Source organism: Indicator indicator, chromosome 25, assembly GCF_027791375.1.
Source record: "Indicator indicator isolate 239-I01 chromosome 25, UM_Iind_1.1, whole genome shotgun sequence".
NCBI lineage: Eukaryota > Metazoa > Chordata > Aves > Piciformes > Indicatoridae > Indicator > Indicator indicator.
The window spans coordinates 11,838,833-11,863,913 of record NC_072034.1 but is presented as its reverse complement, the minus strand read 5'-3'; positions in this window follow the sequence as shown (position 1 = coordinate 11,863,913).

Genomic DNA, 25,081 nt, shown 5'->3' with positions numbered 1-25,081 from the left:
AATATTTTTGTGTTCACTTTGCATATGTGTCTGGAAGGTACATTTGTCTAGAAAAATGCTTGCATGACTACTGGCTTGGCTATGCAAAACAGCTACAGAAAGATATGCAGAAGTAATGCCGTGTGATCTGTACACAGTTCTAGACTGTAGAATATGAGTTGTCTGCAATGAAGTGCTTCAAAATGTATTTATAGACCAAGATTTATACGCTAACACTTTTTCAGCAATGATTTTTAATACAAAATAAATTCAGTGCTGAGTGTGGTGTATTCATGGGCAGCTGAAGAATTACATTGAATAAATTGCTTTCCACAAACTATTTCCCTACTCAAGCTATAAACAACAAAAATATTAAAATATCTTTTGCAGAATATAAATAGGCATTTACATTAAAGATAAAGGGTCTAATCAGGAAGGGAACGCAGGCCGTACAGTAAATTATCACTAATGCTCTTTGCTTCTATGTTTGCACAAGTCTTGGCTTTTACATGCAGTGTCATTTTAGTAAAGAATATTTAATTCCTTGGGAACATAATAGAGATAGATGTACATATTTGCATAGGGGAATTAATTTTATTGCACCAAAATAGGCAATGTAGATGTATCTGCATCAGTGCTGCCACTCTACTGGGACGTGTGCTATAACTCACATGTACCTCTTGCGGGTGCAGCTTTCAACTGAAGACATTTCTGCCTTAGTTACTTTTTTTTCCCCCCCTCTCCTGTCCCTCATCCTTGAGGGTTTTGTCAGATGTGGTGCTTCACAGCTTTTTTTCTTTTAATTATTAAAATAAGAGGATGGAATCACTTAATATATCAACCAGTCTGCTTTAAAGCTCTAATGCTGATTGAAAGGACACTGTTGGCAAGGGACTGTGATGTAGAAGTGGGGTCTTGGGTTTATCAGTCACATCCTGAAAGGAATATACACTTCAGCCCCTGGAATAATATCTCTGGGTCTGCACAGTGCTACTCAAGATTGTGACTCTAGTGGTGCAGGGCTGACTGGCCCTGTATGCAGTGCTATGATAATGTAATCACTTTCTGCAGCCCAGTTTAATAACCTGTGCAGCACCAGGTTGCTAAGGAATGGTGTGGGAATTGCCACATGGTGCTGTGTTGCACTGCATAGACCTGGAGGGGGATTTGTAAACGAGATAGGCAGGATGCAAAACACAGAGATCTGCCATGTGGTTTTAGCCCCAGCACCTTTTCCTATGCAGGTCTCAGCAGGATGTAGAAACTTACTCTAAGCAGTACAAGTAGTGTGTAGTGATTAGGAAAAACAGCTGGACTAGATGTAGGATCACAGCAGCTTTCGCACAGCTCTTCCATTGTTGGAAATTACAGCATAAAGTAGTGAATAAATGCAAGTCTGTGCACTCAGGGCTTTTATGATGACTGCCCACAAACTCCTTTTAAAATATTGTTAAAGTGACCTACCACTAATTGATTTGCATTTGTTTTACAGAACAAGCAACACATGAATTTGCAACAGTATGAATCTCTGCCACAAATATGCCTCTGATGTTCTCTAGAATCTTTTGTTGCAAATTGCAATTTGGTTGAAAATCAAATTAGGCAATGAGCTTGCACGGAATCCTGTCCCTTTGGTTTGTAAGCCTACAAAGAAAATAGATCAGTGGCATTCCAGTTTAGTTTCACAGCCAGATCAGTTATGAAAACATTGCCATGTCAGTGGAGCTGATTTGACTCAAGGCCACATTCTTATCCTCCCACATGAGTAAGTCTGATACAGATGATGAGCACGAATAAAGGATCTCTAGTTTCAGGGGGCTGTTGTACCAAGCATTGTTCCTCTTGAAATTCTGTCTTAGCCATTGAAATGTTTGAACCTCAGGTTATGTTGAGAGATTATTTTTGTGTGAGAACTATCATCACATTTTTTTAGTCTTTCCAGAGAAGTGCTTTACTGTGATGTAATTCTAAGGAAAATCACAAGCAAGGATTGAATTTAGGCACACATCCATAGATTTTCATAACCATGAAGTGCAATTTGCTGTAGCTCTGATACTATGGCAGTATTCCCATCTAAGGGAAATGATATTTTTGTAAAGTATAAAAACAGAACAAAGAAAGTGTTGGGTGAAAGGAAGAATCTACCAAGCCTGGTTTGAGACATCAGCTGTAATAGGCACCTGCTATCTTTTCCTTCAGCATAACAAGCAACAAGTAGTTTTTGAAGTGTGTCTTAGAGAAAAGTGAAGCATGGCTGCTTTAGAACTGGATTGCTCTGATATTGGATAGAATCAAGGGAATGGGATTTAGGGAATCTACCATGTAACTTATGTTGTGATATTTTATAGCATCCTCTGCTCAGGTTTGAACAGCAGATACACTGGTATCTGGACAGAACAAAGGAGCCTCAAGAGACAATTCATTTAAAATAAAAGTAGAACTTAATATATGCAGGTATAGGCTGAAGCTGATTTAAGTCTTTTTCACTGAAATGATCATTTGGTTCAAGACATTTCCACTAGGAAAGAAAAAGCCAACAAACAAACCAACAAACATCCAACAATAAGAAAAGGGGTTTTATGAAAAATGGAATGCAACAAACAAAGCAGTGTATTCCAAAAGTAGTCTCTGTGTTTTCTCTCTGCCAAAAATCTGCCTAAATCCTTTGAAAATATGAAAGGACCATCTAAGGATATTCCCTGATGGCTTTAGTAGTGGCTGACCTCTTCAAACTCATGGTGAGCTGGAAAAAATGAGAAGCTTGAATCCATGGGATTAGTGTGTCTGGAAAAGGAGTAAAATAGGTAGAACAATGGAAGTTCATTAAAGTTAAAAGATAGTTTTGTTTTCTGGATTCAGTTTGAGCTCAAAAGGAGCTTGTGAGCTTCAAAATCCTGTAGAGATTTGACAGCTCAGAATGCAGTAAGCTAAATTTGTTGTAAAAATTATTTCTTTTGGCAGTAACACTGATCTATGAATATTAATGATTCGGCTTAGCATACATTAGAATTCTGTGGATGGCATCCACAGGAGCTCTGTAGAGGCTCTTCTCTGTCTCATCATTCATGAAACATAATTCTGTTTCAAGGGAGGAAGAACATAACAAAGCCTCTTTCACTTGTCTATGAATCACTTGACTCATGGTTGGCTTTCAGCTGTATAATGTTCCTCCTAACCTGTTGGGAGTTGAGACATATTTCCATGTAAGCCCCATGGCTGGCATTTGCAATCAATAGGCTTGATATGTGCTGCTGTTGTGTCTTCTTGAGTGGACACAAGAGGAAAAGCTGCTCATTGCCAAACACCTGCTTTGTTTGTATTCATGCTGAAGGAACCTCTGCTGTCAACATATACAAGAGTTATAGTATCAGCACCTTCTTGAAACCTCTAATATTTTGAGGAGCCAGGAATAAAATTGAAGGTTCTGGTTATTCTCCAAACCATGTAATAATCTCTGATCATTCCAAAGAAAAGCAATAAGTAGAGTGAGCACAGAGCAAGTGAGAGGTTCTCAAGGAGACATTCTCATTTGGCAGGCAGTTGTGGGATTGCTCAGCATGCTGTTGCTACTGACAATGGTAATGCAGCTTTGCATGGTCAGGATACTAAACAGATCCTAGGAGCAGCTGCTGTTTAAAGGAAACAGATTTATGGTAGAATAGTGTGGGGAAGCAATGACAGCTGGCAGCTTCTTAAGGTGAGATATAATGGATGCTGAGGGTGACAGCCAGGCAGGTGAGTACCACTTACCACACCAAAAATGGGCCTGAAGTTGAGTCAGCACCAGCAGGGTCATTGTCAGACTCTCAGAGACAGTGACCAGGATCAGCCTTGTTCAGTGACTGCCCAGAAAGTTCATGGTGATGAGGCACATCCCAGAACAAGCTGGAAAGTCAAATCTATGGGTGAAGGTCAGGATTAAGGAGGTGTGAGACTAGGGACTGGCAGTGGTTAGGTGTAAGACCTTCAGCTTGAAAGCTGCTTTCCAAGGAGAGGAGAGAGGAGCTTGTGCTGAGGATTCTTCCAGCTCCTCCTTTATACCAGCCCTTATCAATGAACTGTCATTCAGTGTAGGGAGCTAAACTCCTGCAACCAGTAGGGCCTGGCATCAGAATCAGAGAATCATAGAATTCTTTTGGTTGGAAGGGACCTTTTAAAGTTCATCTAGTCCAATCCTTCTGTAGTCAGCAGGGATATCTTCACGTAGATTGGGTTGCTCAGACCTCATTTTAACCTGGGAATGGGGCAACTTGTTCCAGTGTTTCACCACCCTCATTGTAAAAAAGGCTCTTCCTCATATTTAGCCTGAAGCTCCCCTCTTTTAGTTTAAAACCATCACCCATTATCCTATTGCAACAAGCCCTACTGAAAAGCATGTCACCATCTTTCTTACAAGCCCCCCTTTGAGTACTGAAAACTTGGAAGTCTCCCTAGAGCCTTCCCTTCTCCAGGCTGAACAACTCCTGCTTTCTTATCCTTTCTTCACAGGACAGCTGTTCCATCCCTCTGATCGTTTCTGTGGCCTCCTCTGGACCCTCTTTAACAAGTCCACGTCTGTCTTTTGCTGAGGATTCCAGAGCTGGACACATTACTTCAGGTTGGGTCTCACCAGAGCAGAGAGGAGGGGTAGAATACTGTGCCTATTAGATTGGATGCCTAAGGAATAATATTTATTTCAGGTTATGTCAACTTGCTGTAGAAAACCTTGCTACACCTTGCATACTGTGTCCAGTTCTGGGCTGCTCAATTTAAGAAGGATATTGAGATACTTGAATGTGTCCAGAGAAGACCAATGAGGCTGGGGAGAGGTCTGGAGCACAAGCCCTGCAAAGAGAGGCTGAGGGAGCTGGGGGTGTTTAGCCTGGAGAAGAGGAGGCTCAGGGGAGACCTCATTGCTCTCTACAACTCCTTGAAAAGAGGTTGTAGACAAGTGGGGTTTGGTCTCTTCTCCCAGGCAACCAGTGACAGAACAAGAGGACACAGTCTCAAACTGTGCCAGGGGAGGTTTAGGCTCAAGGTGAGGAGAAAGTTCTTCCCAGAAAGAGTAACTGGCCATTGGAATGTGCTGCCCAGGGAGATGGTGGAGTCACCATCCCTGGAGGTGTTCAGAAAAGGATTGGATGCGGCAGTTGAAGTTTAGTTTAGGTTTAGTTAGTCATGAGATGCTGGGTAATAGGTTGGACTTGATGATCTCTGAGGTCTTTTCCAAGCTGGTTGATTCTGTGCAAACACTGGTCATTACCTTATCTCACAACACAACAGCCTTTGGTTCTGCATGTGTATACAAGCATGCACATACAGGATACACCAAGAAGTGTGCTTATTTCAATATGCATTTACATGTTTTGTGGCCATATGTTAAAAGGTGTTACTAATCTTCAGGCTAAATATCAAACCATGTGTCTTCTGATGGCTTTAAAGTTTTGTTTTATTTTGCAAAATCCAGCAAACATGAGGAGGGCTCCATGAGAAATAAGCAAAGCGAGAGTGAAATGGCATTACCTGGGTGCAAGATTGATAAGGCAGGAAAAAAAATCAATGCCAAAAAGAATGATTCACATGTAATAGCACAGTGCAGGTGGTCACAGCAATATCTGTTGTAAATCACAGCAGATTAATGATCTGATCCTGTTTCCTGACTTAGGCAGGTGTCATTCCAAACCTTTTATCCCCCTGAAATGTCTGCCTATCTGTCTGTCTGATCTGAATCAATATTCAATAGTGAGTCATATGTATTAGTCAAGTGGGTATGCATTAAGTGTGGTTACCAGCAAACATGTTGTGTGAAATGCAAGGATTAGTGTATGAAAAGGCAGAACTTTGATGTTGGAGGGATTCCTTGCCTTGGAAAAGGGTCGTTGTTTCTCATAATGAGTTAGCAACCTGTTAAAGGCTTAGGCAGTCCTGGGAACAGTCATTAACAATCTGTCTGGGCAGGGAGACAGTTTGGAGGAGGCCCAGGAAATATTAGCATATCCAAAGCAAGCAATAGTGCAGTGTTGCTTGAAGAAAGGGAGGCTCCAGCCCTTCCTAACTGGATTACTCTGTGCTGGGAATAGGTGGGAAGGCATCTTGCATCATCTGGGTTTTGCACCTGAGGAGTCTGAAAGGGGCATATGGTCAGTAAAAGACAGAAGGTCTGTCTAGGCTGGAACCTCTGTCTGTGAAGATTTTCTGACAAAGCTGAGTTGTATGACAGCTTATTAGAGCTAATTGATGTCCAAAGCAGCCAGAGATGATGGTTGTACCCTCTCTGAATATTCTGGTTTTTTGGTGGGGAAAAAGGAAACAGGACTAGAGATGGATGGACAAGGACCCAGGAGATAACTACATTATTACTGAAAGGCTGATTTAAGTGCTGGTGATGAGGAATCTGGAAGGTAAAAGTGGTTTCCACTGGTGCATGAAGCGAGATGTGTACAAGTGTGCCTGACCCTCAGGAATCCTGAGAGTCTGGAGCAAGCAATGCCAGAGGGAAAAAGCAATTTAAAATTAGTAAAACTTTTTATATTTATCTGGTGTCATACTGGTTTTGCTCTGCCAGTCTCAATTATAAAATAAAGGACTAAGAAGGATATTTGAGCTAAGAACAACCTGTTACGAAGTTTACTAAGTACTGCTAGTACTATTTAATCCAGAAATGCTTCTACTTGCTGTGAAGAAATCCTATTCTCTGCACTCTCTCTATCTCTTTCTCTTCTAACAAACATTAGTCTGCCCACATTTCTGTTAAGGCATCTTAATGTGTGAGCTGCAGTTGGGAATTGCACCTTAATATGATTTTAATTTGTGTTAACATAACTGAAAGGGTTTGGCAACCCTCAGCAACTGAGCACCATGAGAAGGCAAGGGGTACATTATGGGATTATTCCAACACTTCTATTTTATTTACATGTTTCCCACTTCCTGTTTTCTCAAGCAATATCCAAAACTCTTACAAAGGTCTGGATATAGTAACTATTTGGATGCCAAGATAAATTTTTTATCACAAGGATATAAAGCATAATGTTTTAATTGCAGGCAAGAGAGTGTAGCTGGAAGCACCAACGAGCATAGTGCTGTCAGAACTGTTTCTGTCTCTAAATGGTTGGCTTTGAGCAGAACACCAAAGATGACAAAATTCAGGAATCATTTTAGGGAGCTGCTGATTCAGAAAGCAAGATGCCAAACATCTGTTTCTGGCTCGTTAGCTTACAAGATACCTTGATGCAGGGAGAAAGATGTTTGCTTGTTATATTTTTCCCTACAACTTTAGTCTCTTTTTTTTTTTTTTTTTTTTTTATGACTGGTATCTATTTGTATATAGAGCTGTCTTGCAAATCTGATGTTTTGTATCTAGATCTGCTGCCTAACTGAGACTATAATCTGGTATCTAAATATTTTCAGCCACTCATCATCCTGCAAAGAGGGCATTCCTCCAACACTCCTCTTACCTTTTTCAAAATTTACAGGCAAAGACTCCCGAGTCAGTTTTGTTGCATGACAAAGAACCTTGATACATGTCCTCCGATGTCCAAGTAACACATGCTAGCTTGGGGAATGTCTCAGTGAAGGTACCCAGACTCTGTCTGGCCTGTAAGCAGTGAGATTGCTCCCAATCCCCTCTAGGTATGTCCACGCTTCACACCACATAGCAACTTTATGCCAGACCTGTTTCACAGACCCTTGCAGAGTTGTCTTAGGAGGCTTTTTTAACACTTTCAATTCACACCTGGCTGTTCAGCTGGGAGTCTGATCACCTTCCAAAGCACCCAATGCAGAGCACCCAACCTATGAGGTACTGCTATGTCCACATAATATTCATTGTCTCTTGCTGTTAAGAGAGTAAGAGGGGGAAAACTGAAGGTTGGAGTAAAAAAGAATGGGAAGAAACATTAAATCAATTCTGTGAGGTCAGCTGCCTAAATTATTGCTACCCAATGCCCACTGGACATGAATTGTGAGGGATGTCACTCTCATACTTCAGGGCTTTATCGATCATGAAGGGGTCCAGCTGCTGGAGCCAAATTACCTGGCAATGTTTTGAACTCCTATATCCTTTTGGCACAACAACGTACCTTCTGCTTTTAGTACATGGTGTATGACTGCAGGGTGCAATCCTCACATTTGCCAATTTTTATTCCCCCATCCAGCTAAGTTCAGTTGTTTTTCCTTTTCTTTTCCACCTTCACTCACCATGTTTAAAGCGTGACCCTTTTGTCCTTAGAGGATTGTCCCCCTGAATGCAGGCTGTGGTAGGAAGGTTTTCTTAAACAACTAGAGAAGGCAGAAAAATAGGAGTCTCCTGTAAGAGCTCAGACTTGGGTGCTTCCTGTTAGACTAAATTTCCTCAACATCCTTACAAATATACAAGCTGCTGAATATCTAACACATGCTCATGTCCTTAATCTTTAAATGTAGTTCACAGTTTTAGAAAAGCCTCAGTTTGCTTATTGTCAAGAGAGTAAACCTTGTTTTCTTTTTTTTTTTTTTCTTTCCTCTGGAGCAGGAAATGTGATGAGAATAAAGAAAGCTGTATTCCCCAAATGCAAAACTTGCTTTTTCTTTCCTTCACAGGACAACTTTCCCTAGTCTCTGCTTGTACAAATGCCTGTAACTCATTTAAAGGAACAAGAGACACCAGCCCTCCACTAACAAAGTGAAGTCTTATGTAAGGGTAAGTTTTTCAGCTTACTTCAAAGAAAATCCACTGAACTTGTGGAGGTTGCTGATTCTTCTGTGGGGGATGATATTGTCCCTTAATTAGGCTTTTCAAATGTAAATTCCAAGCAATGAAACATTTTTGAGGATAAAAGCATTTGTTTGTGGCATAATGCCTCAAAGTGTCAACAAATCTGAGTCTGTAATCTCCATATGTTTTGATTACTTGCTATCAGAAGAAGCTTCTTGCAAAGCAAAACTTTTCTCTTTCTTTTTTTTTTTCCTTTTCAACACTCTAGCTGCATCTACTCTTAACTTACACCTGGTGCCAGTACTCTCTTGCAACCAACATATGACTGTTTTGAGTGGGAACAAAACCACTTGGACAGATGGGCATAAATTCAGGGATGCCAAACAACCAGTGCCTGCACCACCTTTGAATGCTAACAGGCCATTCATACCCAGTACTCTCAGAACAACAGTCTATTCACAGCTCCAGGTCATTAGGAGAGGAGAGGGAGAGCAGGACGTGTAGTCAAATTAATAAACCTGCTTCAATGCTACAAAAATAGATACTACATTAGAATAAATTGTCTATACATCTGAATTTAGAGGACTAAGTTAGATAATGCATGGAAGCAGCTCCGTATGTGGCCAACCACTAAGAAACTTTGAAAGAAATCCAAAAGAAATTATTTGTCCAGCATTTTACAAGTAGCCTATTTGGCTGCAGTAGTGAATTTTTGTAGCTTACTCAGATCATCTTGGAAAGCCACCCTAAATAGCTTTTGAATGACCACTCCTAGTGATCAGCTATTTGCATGGACAGATTCTGGCAAGTTTTTGGGGAGAGGAGACAGATCGTCCAGACAGCCCAGGAGCAACCTCCTCATTTGTTTTCTATAGAGTGTCCTGTGCAATGAACCAGGTTTGCAGCAGCAGTGTTCTGCAACTGCTCCATTAGTTCCACATCATTTTTCCAGGAAAGACCTTGAAATGAAAGAAATCACTTTAAGAAGATAAGTTACTAAGTAGAAAGAAACAGTTCCACCTGGTCATATTCATGCTCATGGTTGTTCCGGGGACACAGGCTTGCAACTTGTGAATAAACAGTACCCCTTGCTCCAGTGAACTATACACTGCTGGCTTGTGTCCACCATACTCTTACAAGGATTTGTTTCCCCTTTTATTTGAAAGGGACTGAGACTTTGAGGGATGACAGTGTCCATCCTCCTATTTTGTAATAACCCCTTTCCATGCAGAGATATCAAACCTCTTGGTAGGGGCTTTAGGTAAGGTAGCTTAAGTCAAGGGGAAAAAATTGGAAGGGAAAAGACCTTTATTGTCTAGGGCTTGTTAATGTGGCCAGAATTGCACTCGAGTCTTTGTGCTTGGTGTTTTCTCTTGGCTAGTTTGAGGCTTTCCAAAACATTTAGTGAAAAGGAAACACTAGGCTCAGGGGCTTAGATGGAATTTAGGACATCTGAATAGTCCTCAGAGTGTATAAAATAAGCTGTTTTTTATCTGGACTAAGGTTGTTGACTCTTTTGGGGGATGATTGTTTAGGATTTAATTTACACTTTTGGCTGCACAGCATAGATTTCATTTAACTTTCCCTTCATGCACATATTGAAATTTGTTTATGACTGAGATTTTTCCAACCTAACTTTAGGTTTGTAACCAGGGCATAAGTGGTGAATGACGCTTCCTGGCCTTCTACTGCTCTAAACTTAGAATTTTTTAATGATGACCTCCTGTTGTGGCTCCTTCCTCCAAGTTTCCTGTTATACTTTTTCCATGCACATGTTTTTTCAATTTGGAAGAAGTGTATACTTCAGATTAAGGAAAGAAGCAGAAAAGAATTTCCTCTTCTAAAAGAGAAAGCATTTTCTGAGATACTACTCTCTCTTTAACATCCACCTTAATCCATATGTGACAGTTTTGGCCACGCTGACTTGGCATGTGGAGACAATACTCGATTTAAATATTGCTAAAGAAAAAGAATGGAACTAAAATGTCACCATTTGAAGATGTACTTATAATTAAGTTCCAAGACAGCAGCAGAGATGATTGGAACCTTGGTTTGGGGAACGCAGTGCCAGTTCTAGAGACAGTCACAAGAGATTTAACAGGCTTACGTGGATGCCGTTTGGCTCATTTGAAAAGTGAAGAGATGAGATTTGTTGCTATATTCTGTTCAGAAAGTGAAACCTTTTCTCAAATGGTTCTCTAAATTACAAAATAAGTGAAATCTGAGAAATAAGTGCATATAGAAACATGCATGTTCCCGTAAGAATAGGTGAATGTACCTTGGTTTGTCTGTGCCTTGATTTCCTAAGTACTTACATTTAGATCCATTGCTTTCAGGAGAACATCCAATATAGCCTAGAAAGAGGTGAGCTATGGACCACACCACATAGATCTTTTGTTGTAAACCAGCTTTTGCAGTTCTGTTCATGGGGGGAAGGCAGAAAACACTGGCACACAAGTGCTGCAGCAAAGCAGCAGCATCTGCCCTGTTCCTGCCCTGTTGCTTGTGACAGGGGCAGGAGGCATGATGTGTTTGTGGCTGGCACACATTTCAGCTGCACAAAAGTGTAGGATGTCCTGCTCATTTTGGCTGTGTTAAAACCCAAGATGGAGAATGTGAGAAGTTGCTTACTGCTTGTAGTGTTCACAAGCAAGCCCCCAAATGGGATTTTCCTGTGCACGTAACATATTCTGACCCTGGACCATGGGAATCACAGATGGACTTGAAGTTTTGATTGAATCATGGAAATCATAGAGTGTATTGGGTTGGAAGGGGCCTTTAAAATCCATCTAGTCTAACCCTCCTGCAGTAAGCAGGAACACCTTCAACTAGATCAGGTTGCTCAGAGCCCCATCATTTGGACCTTGAATGTCTCCAGGGATGTGGCCTCCACTACCTCTCTGCTCCTCTATTCTACCACCCTTACAGTAAAGCACTTCTTAATGTCCAATCTAAAGCTACCTTTTTCTAGTTTAAAACCATTGTCCCTTGTCCTATTGCTACAAGACCTTGTAAACAGTCCCTCCAGCTTTTCTTGATACTGGAAGGCTGCTATAAGGGCTCTCCAGAGCTTTCTCTTCTCCAGTAAAACAACCCCAACTCTTTTACCCTGTCAATTGTATGACCTGATCAGCTGAGGACAACTGTTCCTCAGTTTCTAGTCTTTAATGTTTAAATCTACCCTTGGGGCAGGTGGAAGCCACATATGAGACAGCTGTGGGATGTCCTAAGGCCCAACACTGTAGCTAGCTTGCTTTTGAGGATTTTCTGTATGTACATATGTGCTTTTAAAGGCTGTTTATTTTAAAAAAAACCAGTATTTTAATGACAGAGGAAATGCTGTGAAACATTGACTTTAAATGCCAGATGTTGTGAACCTTCCATCTGCTGATGGCTTTCTAGACAGATGCCTGAAATAAGATACTTAGCCTTCCTATCTCTAAAACATTCCCCTTACTTCTCTGCTCCTACAGATTTTCTTACCATTTTTCACACCAATCTCTGAATTTCTGTTTTCCTACATGTATACAGAAATATGTGTCTCGTTTTCACTCTTTCTACTATTTTACTAGAAGTCTTGCATTTTATTTACTACTTTCCAGCCCTTTCAGACATAGAGCTGGTATGTTTGGGACGTTAACAGAGATAAATTACTCTTCCCATAATGAGCCTAATGGATATGGGAGAACCTGGGAAACTGGATCAGGTACCTTTTTTTTTTTTTTTTTTTTCCTCTCATCTATGATATTTTAGCAATTCCATTGTGATCTCTGAACTGTAGAAGATAGGTTACAAACTGAATGCTCGTACAGTACTGACAGCAGCTTTTCAGAAACCTGAACACCCTCAGAAACGTAATGGTATAGATATTCATTTCCATACTCTGCTGCTGTTGGTGCTGATCTATCACAGGGAGTGGAGGCTAGGGTTTTTTTTTAACTTATATGGTCAGGAACAAAAAAGGGAAACCCTAGAATCAGAAGAGAGGATCATGTTGTGATCTGCAAAGTCACATCAGGGTAGACAGTGTAGAGTGGGACATTTTCAAGTAAGTATAGTCTCAGCTTTGTCCATCTGGTGTATCTCCTGTGCCTGTAACAGAAGGTAGAAGCACCCATGGGACAAAGTGAAGGATTATTGTTATGATGCTCTAAAGCACTTAAGACCCAGTTTACCCAGATCTGGGCAGAAGGCTGTGCTCTGGCTTAGGTAATTTTATTCCTCCAGCAGTGTGCCAAGACAGACCTGATTTGGAAGGCATTTAGACATATTAATAACATCTGAGCAGGGAAGTCACCCAGAAAGGCTCTAGACAAACCCAGCTCTTTTATGCAGAAGTGATTAGAATACTCAGAAGGGATTTGAGCTCCTACCTTTTCTGGATTGACTTGGGTATTAGGCTATTCATTGCCATTAGCTTAGAGCTTACTAAACCACTCCTGCTGAAATGGTTACTCTTTCACATGAATAATTAAACACTTGATAGATTAAGGACAGGACACTTTAGATAGATCTAAAGTTTATGATATGCCTGAATGAGAAGAGTCATCTGAAGATTCTGAGCCTTCTACCAGGAGAATATTCACTTTCTCTGCCCTTTAGAACTTTAAAACATTATTCATCCCTTTCTTCAGCCTTATATATTTCCATTCTAATTTCTGAGGGATTGTTTAAATGAGCATTTTCCAGCTTAGTGTGCTGGCCTCTCTGAAACCCAGTCTTAGCTACATCTTCTTAGTGCTACATGGATAACCAAAGTTGAAAACTTGGCTAGGTGGCTGTAGAGTTAAAATTAGTAACATGTTTCGTGCTTAAATTTTGACTGTGTATCTCGTTGAGTCATTCAGAGCTGTATTTAAAAGCCAATTAAATGTTTTAAAGGGCTTTCAGGTGTTTAAATATTTATTTCAAACTGTGACTTCAGATTGTTTGAAAGTGTTAGCATGCAGATAGATTAGAAGATAAAGCAGCCTTTACAAAATGTTAAGATAGAACTAGGAAAGACCTGGTAACAAGATGCAAAGATACAGGGTAAGAGCTAAGTCTACACTTTTATTGGCCAAAATGTGTATTTCAAAGTTGTGTTGTGCTTTTGGCTGATGTGAGGCTGTTCAGCTTTCTGCATGTCCTGCAGGGAATGTGCTGTGACTGGCTCCAGAGACAAAAATCCTCAGTGCTTTTAAAGCAAGTGAACCACAGGGAGTGGGTTACAACACAGCCCACGCTTGACCCAGTTTGAACAGGGTTAGAGTTTGCTGGGTCAGATCAGGCTGCAGAGGCTGGCCAGAGCTGTAGCTCAGTTGCTCAGTGTAAATAAGTACTGTGAACACTAAACTTTGAATGAAATCAGACAACATCTGTGTTGTAACTTTGCCTGGTGGATTCCTTTTTAATTGTTGATGCCCAAAAAACTGAGGCAAAAACATGCATAATATGGAAAACAGTGAGGATATTGGGATTTGAGCAAGTGCTGGGTGGAAAAAGATTTTTCTCTTTCACAAATAATACAGCTAGATCTGATATCACATTGCTACAAAACGAAGAGCCAGCCTTTGAAAATTTACTGTGAAAGACTCTGGGTCTGTGCTTTGCAGCACACTGCCTGGCCAGCTGCTGGGGACGTTCCCCAGCCTCTCGCCCAGGCACCAGATGGAGCTGCAGGGGATTTTGCCCCAGTGAAATGTTGTTGAAATCAGAAGGAACCAGCAAAACTTGCCAGAACGTTGGTCAGGGATGTGAAATTTTGTGACCACATGCTTTTGGAATTGTGGTGCATTTCAGTCACAGATGTGCTTCTGGAACCGAGTTTTGGCACGTTCTGGTTTAATTCCAGTGATAGTGTTTGGATATTTTTGAGTTACTTGGCTTCTTATGCTCTCTGGCTTCAAATAATGATACTTTCTACTATTATTTTGCTTCTACTAAGTGAGCTGCAGCCATCTGCAAAAAAACCCAAAAGATAAATAAAGCAGAATGCTTTTAGCTCTGTAAACACTACTGTGAAGGGGAAAAAAAGTAAAGTATTCAGCTGATTACTTTGAGCCTAGCTTTTAAAACATGTTAGAACAGTCACTTAGGTTCATAGCAGCCCATATATAAGCACATGTTATACACAAAAAACATATTCATATGTGGACACAGTTCATACATGCCCCAGCTACCAGTGATGTACTTAATGTTTATTTAAATGCCCATTAGTTATGTTGTTTGGCTTTTGTTTACTGCTGAGAATGCCCTGTAACATGCACAGCTTCAGAAGCTGTTCAGAGCCCTGCACCATGCTGTGGAGATACTGAAGGATACCATAAGGAAGGGTGCAATGTTCATCCAGAATTCTGCAGGAGTTATCCTTTGCTGCTGAGATGGAGGGAGAGTGAATTAGCCTGAGTTACAGTTTTTGTGCTGCCTAGGTGAAGTTTCTCCTAGTGCCCAGTAATCCTCACTGCTGTGAAGAAATACCCAGATCCAGCCCTTGTGATCTGTCTGCTCCAAAGAAACTTAACAACAAAGCTTTAGTGGCTTATATTCTGGGAAGCTTTAGGTATGGAAAAGACTTTTGAAGAAGGACTGAGCTTGTATGACTTTGTCTCAGTTTTGGTAGAATTAACTTAAGTAAGGGTGAAAGCAGGTCGAGCTGTTTTATCCAAAAACCCCACTTCCACAGGATCTTGCATTGGTTCAGATGAGAATGTGGATTATTTCTCTAAATATCTCCAGGACAGACACAGCCTAAGAGGTTAACCAGAAAGCTGTTGGTAGATGTAGGACAGAATCCAGGTCTCCTATCTGTCTTGCGTCTTAGCTCCAAAATCATCCTTTTAAGGAGAATTCCCAAGACCAGTCATGTTTTGTCATTTCTAAGCATTAAATTCACTGGTATTTTAATTTTTAAAGTTTCATAAAGCTGAAGAGCCCTTTTCTTAAGCTCTGTAGATGCTCAGAGGCAAATTTCCTTTCTTTTTTCTTCTAACTAAGCCTTCCTTTAACTGGAGGGGGGAAAAAAATCACAAGAGAGGCTTTATGCTACTTTCCTGTTTTCCAACATGACAGATGCATTAGAAAGTGTAATGCACTCTAACAAACAAGGAAACTTTGCATATTGAATATAGCCCATGAAATAATAAAAGAAGAACAGCTGCTGAGAGACAGAAAGGAAGGGGGGGGGGGGAAAAGATAAAAGTTAACTTGAGTTGTGTTTTATATGAAGAGCTTTGAATTCAGTCAGATTTAAAATTCAATGCCAAGTACATGTACAGACATCTGGGAAATCAGGTCACATTCTCTTTGTTAAGTCTGCTACTACTGGTATAAAACAGGGCACATGGAAATGTAAGCCTGTCACAAGGGCACCCTTTTTCTTTCATAAAATGACAATTTCACAATTACAGTCGTACAGTTACTAATGTGACCAGTGATAACAAGAAACAGGACAAAACCAGAAAGGGGTTATAATGGGATGCAAATTTTCCTAAAGTTTAAGGCTATTTGAATCTCCAAGTTCACAGAGTAACATTTGTGCCAAATCTGTACTTGCTGAATGAATGCTAATGAAATCCTGTGCATCAGGACATTAACTTATCACTGAAGGCATTAAGAAAGCACACATATATCACTGCAGACTAAGTAACTGTTCATAACAAAATGTCTTTGTGGGAAATTGCTGTGCAATTAGCTGTCAACATACAGCCAGTGGAGAGAATGCATATAGCAAGTTGCTTTAGATTCCCAGGTGTTTGTTGCATGCACTTTGTATTGAATGTCATACTCAAATGATCTTGACCAGCAAAGTGCTTGTACTTTGTCTATCCCCAAAAGCTTTAGGGGTAAGCTCATAGTGATTCTGATCTTTTTACTTTGGGTGAGGTTTGGAGGATAATGCAGACAGTGTTAAGGAAAAGTGGATGATGTTGTGTATGGTGACCCTGATGTTGAATGAGCTTTAGTAGTTGCATCTGCTTACAAGGAAGGGTCTGTCCCCAGGAGGTTAATGGGCAGTGGTTTAATCAAGATGACATCTGCAATTTCCTAAGCACAAATGTCTAGGGAGTGATCTTATGGTTACAGCAGTAGTATTTGTGCTAGCTTGACACATGACAAATAGGAAAAAGTTTAAACCAGTGCAATATGAAAACCACTGCAATACGCTTCATGCCTTACTGCATTTTAGCCTTCTGGCAACCACTCCTGTAAATATCTTCCAGGTTATAAGTCCTCATGAATGGTTTAGGTTCCAAAATTGTAGACAGGTCCCCGTGCCCTTCTACAAAGGAAGACTGAGAGAAGTTGTTTTGGCTTTGATTTTATATAACATTAATTTCAGCACATGAGAGATAGCAAAGCAATGCAAGCAATGTTCTGTCAACACCTCCATTGACTTTTCAGCAATGTATGCAGTCCTCAGCAGGGCATGCTCCTCAACAATACCTTAAACGAAACTGAGAAATTAAGCACACTTGCCATGCATGCTGCATTACTTGCTTTACTTGAAGCACCCAGCAAACTTAATAAACCTCAAAGAAGATACCTGCTAAAAACCTACCATCCCTTGTAGGCTGTGGATGCTCCCTGAATGCTAACAAGGAGCTCCTCCCCTACATATTCCAGAAATCCTTTCAGCCTCTCGATAATTCTGTCAAAGAGGCCCAGCGGGTCTGGCTGCTCGCCTTTTTGGTTTGGACACTGCACTGCAAATATCAGAGCACAGATTGCACAAATTTCAGCATATGTGCCTGGAGCCTGACAGCAGCAATTGAGCTGAGCCAATGGTGGGCTCTACCCACCATGCAACATTTTGTGCTTTCTTCAGAAACTAAAATGTTTAGCCCTGTTAGCTCTGAGGAAAAGCAAAAATACATCTGTGCTGCTGGCCTGAGTCTCCATGCAGCCTGAAGCACTAACTCCAAGAAGACAAAAGCTTGACTGGAGGTTGAGGCACAGCAGTGGAATAATTAACAGTAATCTCCCTATTTTCTTTCTGTAATTGACTGAGAGAGAGTGTGAGAAAATGGGACTTCTCCTGAAGAAGGTGACTGCTTGGGAGTTTTTGTAAGACCTCTGTGCAAAGTTAATGTAAACAGCCTTCATGGCTAGGTGACCTGAATAGCTGGCGTTTGCACTGACATGGATAAGGAGAGCCATGACATGTTCTTAACAGCTGTGATCTTTAATGACTGAATTTACCTCTTACCCAAGTTTTGGAAATTAGATTGTTCCTGGTTCTAGTGTTAGCCCTTTAGAGTGAGGATGTGTTCTCAGCTACACCTGGGATCAAGGCAGAAGGTATGACAGTTTTGCTACACCCAGAGGCTCTCCTGAGAGAGAAAATGCTCACTTGATTGCATAAACTCTCCTCTTGTCACCTTTGCCTTGCTCAAGTAGTGCAGAGCAGATTCTATGGAAATGAGAGTGTGCCTTTCCCTCTTCTCAGATCTCTCTCTGATGGCTGCTTAAAGCATTTAATGTGGTGGTGATGGGAAGGTGCACTTGATGCTATCAAAGAAATCTAACTTGATACCATTTTAGGAGGGACAGACCCTGAAATCCTTTATCCATTTGTACTGTGTCATGTTTCAGACTCCCTGCTTTTTTCCCCCCTGTTCTCTGCTTATCTGTGCTAAGATTTTACGTTCTCTTCAACCAAACTTAGGGGATTTTATTTGGGATTGCTCTTCAGGCTGTACTGGATTCATGCCAGTTTGTACCATCTGATGAAACAGACCACTATTTTAAAATAAACATCATATTTCTTTTAGAGAGAGAGAGAGAGGGGGGAGGGGGAGGGGAGGGGAAGAGAGGGGAAAATAAAAGAGAAATCCTGTCTAAGTCCTAAGTCTTCAGTGTTTAAAATGTTGAATTTTCCATCACATTTTCTTGGTGAAGATGAAAAGCCTTAAAAGAAAATCAGACTTTGTAATCAGATGATGATGCATGAAAGGATGTGTCTGGATAATGTGACAGATGATCCTAACCTTCATTAATGTGGTTTAATTGGATTAAGGTCTATGAAAGGCCTTTTCTTCTTTTTTTTTTTTAACACCTTCAGGGCTCTTGGCTGCACAATGTGAACGTACAGAACATCCTGCAAAAGGGCACTCGTCTAGCTTCATAGGCATATGCTGTACATCCTGACAGTAAGTTAACATAAACAGAGCTTATCTTCAATGACATGGCCCCTAGGGTGCTGGAGAGTGGTGGCCATCAAGTGATAATTGGGCAGTTACGAGATTTGTTGCAGCATTTGGAGCACTAAATCCCTTTACACCCGAGTGGATTGCTGCAGCAGGGCTGGAAAGTGTCAGCACAAATATCAGCTCCTCAAACTATTTTTAATAAAAGCAGAGATTATGGATGATTGACAAAGGGGCAGCCTTGCTGTTAGCAATACTGAGAATGCTATTCCCCACGTTGTCTCACAGTTTTCAATAGGACTACCTGGGGAGTAAGGTATTACTGAGAATAAGCAAAAGTGGCAGCCACGCTCGTAGAATGATGGACAGCAGCAGAAGGAGCATTTGTTTTGCCTTGCCAGACTAGGAGCCTATTCTACATCATTTTAGACTATTTTTGTGAATAGACTTTACTCCCACAACTGTTGTTTTTTTTTTCTGACCTCTGGCTCCAAACTTATTCATTTTGCTTACTTTTAAAGATTCAGCACTGGTGAATGCCTCACAAACATTCACTGTAGTGGATTTGGATGCTACGTATGAGCAGTTAGTGGTGAGGGAAAGATTAGAGAGAAATAACTAAAACCAGGCTTAAAAATAAGGGTGGAGCGGGAGAAAGGAGCTGTGTGCTGTAAGAAAAAGGAAGGAGAGAAGCTTTCTAAAACCAGTAATATATTTCATGCCACATAAAACACAGCACTGCGTGTTAGCCCAGTTTGCTGGTCAAGGAATCTTTCTCTTAAATGGCACTTACTACCCACCACTGCCTCCAAACACTACAATACATTATTGAAGTTTAAGTCACCGTGTATGAAGCTGACTGTGACATTTGTATATGTACATTTTGTGTTTCTCTGAATGCTGCAGTCTTTCGAACCTCAAAAGAAGCAGGAGCAGCTGGTTTTGAGGATTTGTCCAGTGTATTGTCTTTACATTCCTGGAAGAGTATAAAGACTGTACATAGTGTATTTATTATATTGGAACTCTAACTTCATGAGAAGCTACCAACCCTATCACAGCTAGAACACTTCATTCAAAGAATGTTCCCACAATGCGTCTGTGGGGATGTGTCTGGGGGAAAGCCAAAAATTCTGAAATATTTCATATTGATTCATGACTCTCTCTGAATCTAGAAGACTAAAATAACATTTGGAATGTGGCACATTCAAGATCTATTTCTTCTCCATATTTTAACAGTTGTTTGTCAAAGGTCTTTGCTCTGTTTTTGAGATGACTTTTGTGGCTTCCTTTTTGGCCTTGTATTTATTTACATAATTACAGAATACTTGATTGTTGTTTTGGGAGTATTTTGACTCTTGATCTTTCCCTTAGTATTAACACATTATTTTTGTTATTTTAAAAGGGATTATAAAATTTGCACTGCTTTTGGAAGCCAGACTTGGGGTTTATTTGATACTTAGTCATTAGTGTGGATGGTAGTGGAGCCAAGCTAGGAACAGGTTTGTTCATCTTTTCATCCTTTGATGTGATTAAGTCTTCTGTGTTGTTCATTGGTGCTTTGCAGCTTATACAAGTTTGTCTTTTTACTAAAGCAGAGAGAAATAGTGGTTAAAAATAACAATCTGTTGAGGTCTGAACAACTCCCTAATGCGCAGCATCTTGTCACAGCACAGTATTACACCTCAGCCTCACTGAAAGTGATTGGAGTCAGCCTACTACCCATTCAGGAGAAAGTCCATAAAGTGAAATTACAGACATACAAGTGAATCAAAATAGAACATTTTATTTTTGCTATCAAATTGCCTTCATTCAGGCATGGCTGCTTTGTTGTACAAAGGCTATATTCTGTTGCCACATATGCTTTCTACACTACTATCTTTGTGTAATAGTAATAATTTTGTGTAATCTGCATATTATTAAAGCTTTAGAACTGAAACTTTACACCTAGTTGTTTGGGGAAAGAATTAAAATAGCAGGCTGTCAACTTTGAGGTCCAGAGGCCTGTTAGACTAACTATAAATTGCTTGAAATTATTTAGGTGGGCATATTTATGGAGAACATGTTCTAGCCACTCATATCTTACACCTGGATTTGCACTATAGGTAATTACAGAGGGAAAATACCCCTTCAAAAACAGAAAAAAAGCTTTTCATGTGGCTCTTGTAAGCCATATCAAAGCCACAAAGAACACAGATCCAATGTTTTTTTTTCCTCTTCCTTTCTAGGTCACCTTTAGCTAACTTCATGCTGCTTTACTCACTGACCTCTGAAATGGAGCACTCATCCAATGACAGCCTGCTTCAGGCTAAAACTCTTTTCCTCTTCAAACTGCAACGTTTTCCATTAATAAAGTCTGTAAGGTCACACATTAGCAGCTAAAACATACAGGTGTTTGCAGCAACCAGCAGTGCTGCATTGGTGCTGTAGAAGAGCACCTGCTATCAGCACATTGGAGTGCTGGCAGCACTGTTACACAGCCTGCCAGAAATAGCAGGTGGTGATGACTTGTTTGTGAATGTTGGCTCAGAATTAACATTTATCACCTGCACCTAGTTTAGGTGACCACTCTTCTCTGGGAGCTATGGCCTGACCTTGTTCTGAGCACCCACTTTCAGTATGTCAGTGGCTCAGTTGAGTGCACTCATGTTGTTCCAAGCCAGATCAAGCTCGGCCTGCCTACAGATCACACCTACCTCTGCAGCAGATGCTAGAATGCCACAGGTGACCTCTAACATGACTTTCTCTTCTCTTCTTCCTCAGTTGTCTCTGCATGTGTAAAACCTTTTGTCTTGATGTTTAGGTCTGTGTCCCACCCACCCTGGAGGATGAGGTGCTGCTCAAACTGATGTAGGGACCAAAGAAAAAAATTCTTAGCTAGCATTTTTAAAGGTGATTAATCAGTTTGTTTCTAGGTTTATATAATGTTATAGCCCTTGTGGCAGGGACCTACGTTTGGCAACCTAGCAGCATCTTTAATTTGCATAGCTTATCCTTCTTTGGTTATTGGAGACTCCTCAACTCTTTCCAACATCTAAAATCAAAGGACAGTGGAGGTATCAGGACAACAGATCAGTCCAAGTCTGAAACAATGTAAATGTTTAATGGTTCTTTTGGTGATTTCTATTTTAATACTGATCACTTCATTGCACTGTAGAGATATGCTGGGTCTAAATTAGATGAAGGATTTCTGAAGTGTACTCCATCAAATGCTGAATGTATACAGTTAGGAAGTGTCTTCCCTTTCTTGAACTGAGCAAGATAAAACCTGATTAAAATGGGAGCAAATTGAAAGAGTGGTAATATATGTGAAGAAACCCTGAAATAAAGGCCTTTTTGGAAACCATTACATTTGTCCACCTTCAAGGGTGTTTAAGAGGAAGATTCATGTTACTGGTCCTTTGACATGCAGCTTCAGAAAAGAAAGACAGGGAATGCAGGTGATGCTTGCAAGCTTCAAAGCTTTCCATCTCCCTTGAGAGACTGCTATAACAAATCATCCGAATTGTCTACATCTTTCTGGCCTCTCTGCTCCCTAGTTTGGAGCCAAACATATGGTGACTGGCTGCAGGCAACATCCTTCAAGCTGGCAGGACAGGAATGCTGGCTGTCAGCTCATCTGCCCCTTTCTTTCTGCCTCTTACAAGAAGCACCTACAATATTGCTCTCGTGCTGATATTTGAGGGGGCCCAGGCTTTTTTTATAGCTCCAACAAGGAAAGCCATTGGGCACTCTTAAAAAGTTATGAACCTGAGCCAAATGCAGACAAATTAAGGAGTGAGAGCAGAAGAGTTACATCTGCCAGGTCAAGCTGGGTGCAAAATGGCTTTGGAGCTGTTGAAACGGAAGAGGAATTTCACCATATTGAACTTCTCACGAGAAAACAACCCACTCTTCCCTGTCCTCCTCTTGAGGCCTGTGTGAGTCAGCCCAAGTGGTATGCAGTTTACAGGACAGCTCTGGAGGGGGGGAAAAAAAATAAAGGGACTGAGAATCCCAAGGAGATAAAGATTCTTATTATAGAGCCCTCGTACTGCTAAGCTGTATTTTCTCCCAAGGGCAAAATGTTAACAAGCAGCAGTGGTCAGCATGAATAGCAATTTCAAAGCATTATTCTCTTTTTCAGAGAAAGACTTTGAAAAACTGACTTCATCAAAAATCCATTTCCTTTCAAGTATTTTACTACTACATTATTGATACCATTTCCTTTTTAAAGTATCATTTACACATATATATATATATATATAATCCTTTTCTTTCTTCTTAATTAGTCTGTGCCAGCACAGGGTCTCTTCTGAGTGCTGGGAAGGATCTGTGGAAAGAGCAGAGAATATCAATTGTTTGGGTTTGTTTTTGTTTTTAATAGTGAAAATCAGACTGTATATTTCAATTTGATGCATACTTAGGTATGTAGAAATACATAGACTCATAGAATCATTTTGCTTGAAAGAGACTTTTAAGATCATCGTCCACCTACTAATCCAGGAATGCCAGGTCACCATTAAACTATGTCCCTAAGCATCATATCTGCATGTCTTTTAAATATCTCCAGAAACGGTGGCTCAGCCACTTCCTTGGACAGCCTTTTCCAGGGCTTGACAACAATTAGGTGAAGAAATTTTTCCTAATATCCAACCTAAACCTCCCAAGTGTAACCTAAGGTAAATTCCTCTCGTCCTATCACTTTTGTTACTCGGGAGAACAGACTGACCGCCACTTCACTGCAAACTCCTTTCAGGTAGAGAGCAATAAAAGCTTTCCTGAACCCCCTTTTTCTCCAGACTAAATAGCCCTAGTTCCTTTAGCCACTCCTCATAATGGACAGTGCAAATGTTCATGTCCTTACAGGATTTGGTCTGCTTACTTTCTTATCATGTCCCTGACCTCCAAGTGGTATTGGCACAGGCTCCGTTGAATAGAGATACTGCTTTCAGTAAAGTCAAGAAAGATCATTTGAAGGTTACTGCTAAAGGAATAGTTGCCAACCAGGCAACTGATGCACTGTTAAGTCAGTGCCAAGGTGCCAAGTAGCCCTGTAACAACTCTCAGAACCACTCAAAATGTGTAACGTGGGTTCAGCTACCTACCCTTGAGAGCCACTATTCTTTGAGGCTGAGGAGAACTGAGAATTGGTGAATCAAAGCCATAAAATGAGATTGATTTGGTCTCCTCTTTTGTGTGACCTCTTTTGCTTCCCATGTGTCACGGATTTCTGCTAACTTCAAGCTGGAAGCCGGATGCAAAATGGGATGCTATTTTTGCTAATCCCCTGGGAGAGTAATAATAGTACTTTGGAGTAGATGTCAAGGGTTTCTGCTGCAGTGGGAGTAGGGGTGACCTATGTTCAGCAGTGAGCATCCATGCAGCATCTGCCACAGACTTTTTCTTTCTTGGTTGCTGAGTACTTTGTTTCCCAGAGAAGCAACCTAAAGCAATGTGACAAGAATAAGAGTTGCTACGGTTGGGAAGGCAAAGCCACTGTAGATTGTTGAAAGCCTCATTGGAAGATGAAGATAGAGATGCTGGCAGAGGTGAATGAACTCAAATCTTTCTGGCAAAGGAGGAATTAAAAATTCCACTCTTTTTTTTTTTTTCTTTTTTTTTTTTTTTCCCCTTAAGTGTGTGTAATGCAATACACATTCTTCTGGTCAAAACTATAACCTTTGTGTAATTAATATAAGTACAACCATGTGAGGCTCTTTTTATTAAACAAAATTACTTCAGTTAAAAGCATTCTTCTTAAACATGCTATTTCTGGAGCTGACCATAGTTTTATGTGCAGAAGTTTGGAAATTTATGCTTGATAGAGTCAGGGAGTCAGCTCACTTGAAGTGGGATACAAGATGGCTGAGTGTATCTTAACTTCAGGCTTAACCAAATCTTTAATCCTTTGTCCATCAACAAATATGCCTGTATTAGATTCTGCTTTACAGAGGTCATGTTTATTCCCTGTGAATTACCATAATTCTACTCACAGAGTTGAAACTATCTTCCAAGAAACTGCTATCAAGTGAAACTCAGAGCTATTTTATTTAAAGGTACATAAAATAAACATTTCAATGAGTTTAAAATTTGTAATAAATACTATTTAGCAGATTTCCCTTTCATTTTAACCTGAGGGGTCTGATCCAGCTTGAATCTCTTACCAAAACCAGATCTGTGTTTTCAGACTAGGCTGAATTTATGTCCAGATGCCTTGGGTTAGAAATTTTCTGCAGGTTGTTCTGATTTTTGTCCTAGGATTTACTGCAGCCTAAGCATTTTGAAGGCCAAATTACTTTCTTTCATTAGTGCTGGTAGACTTGTG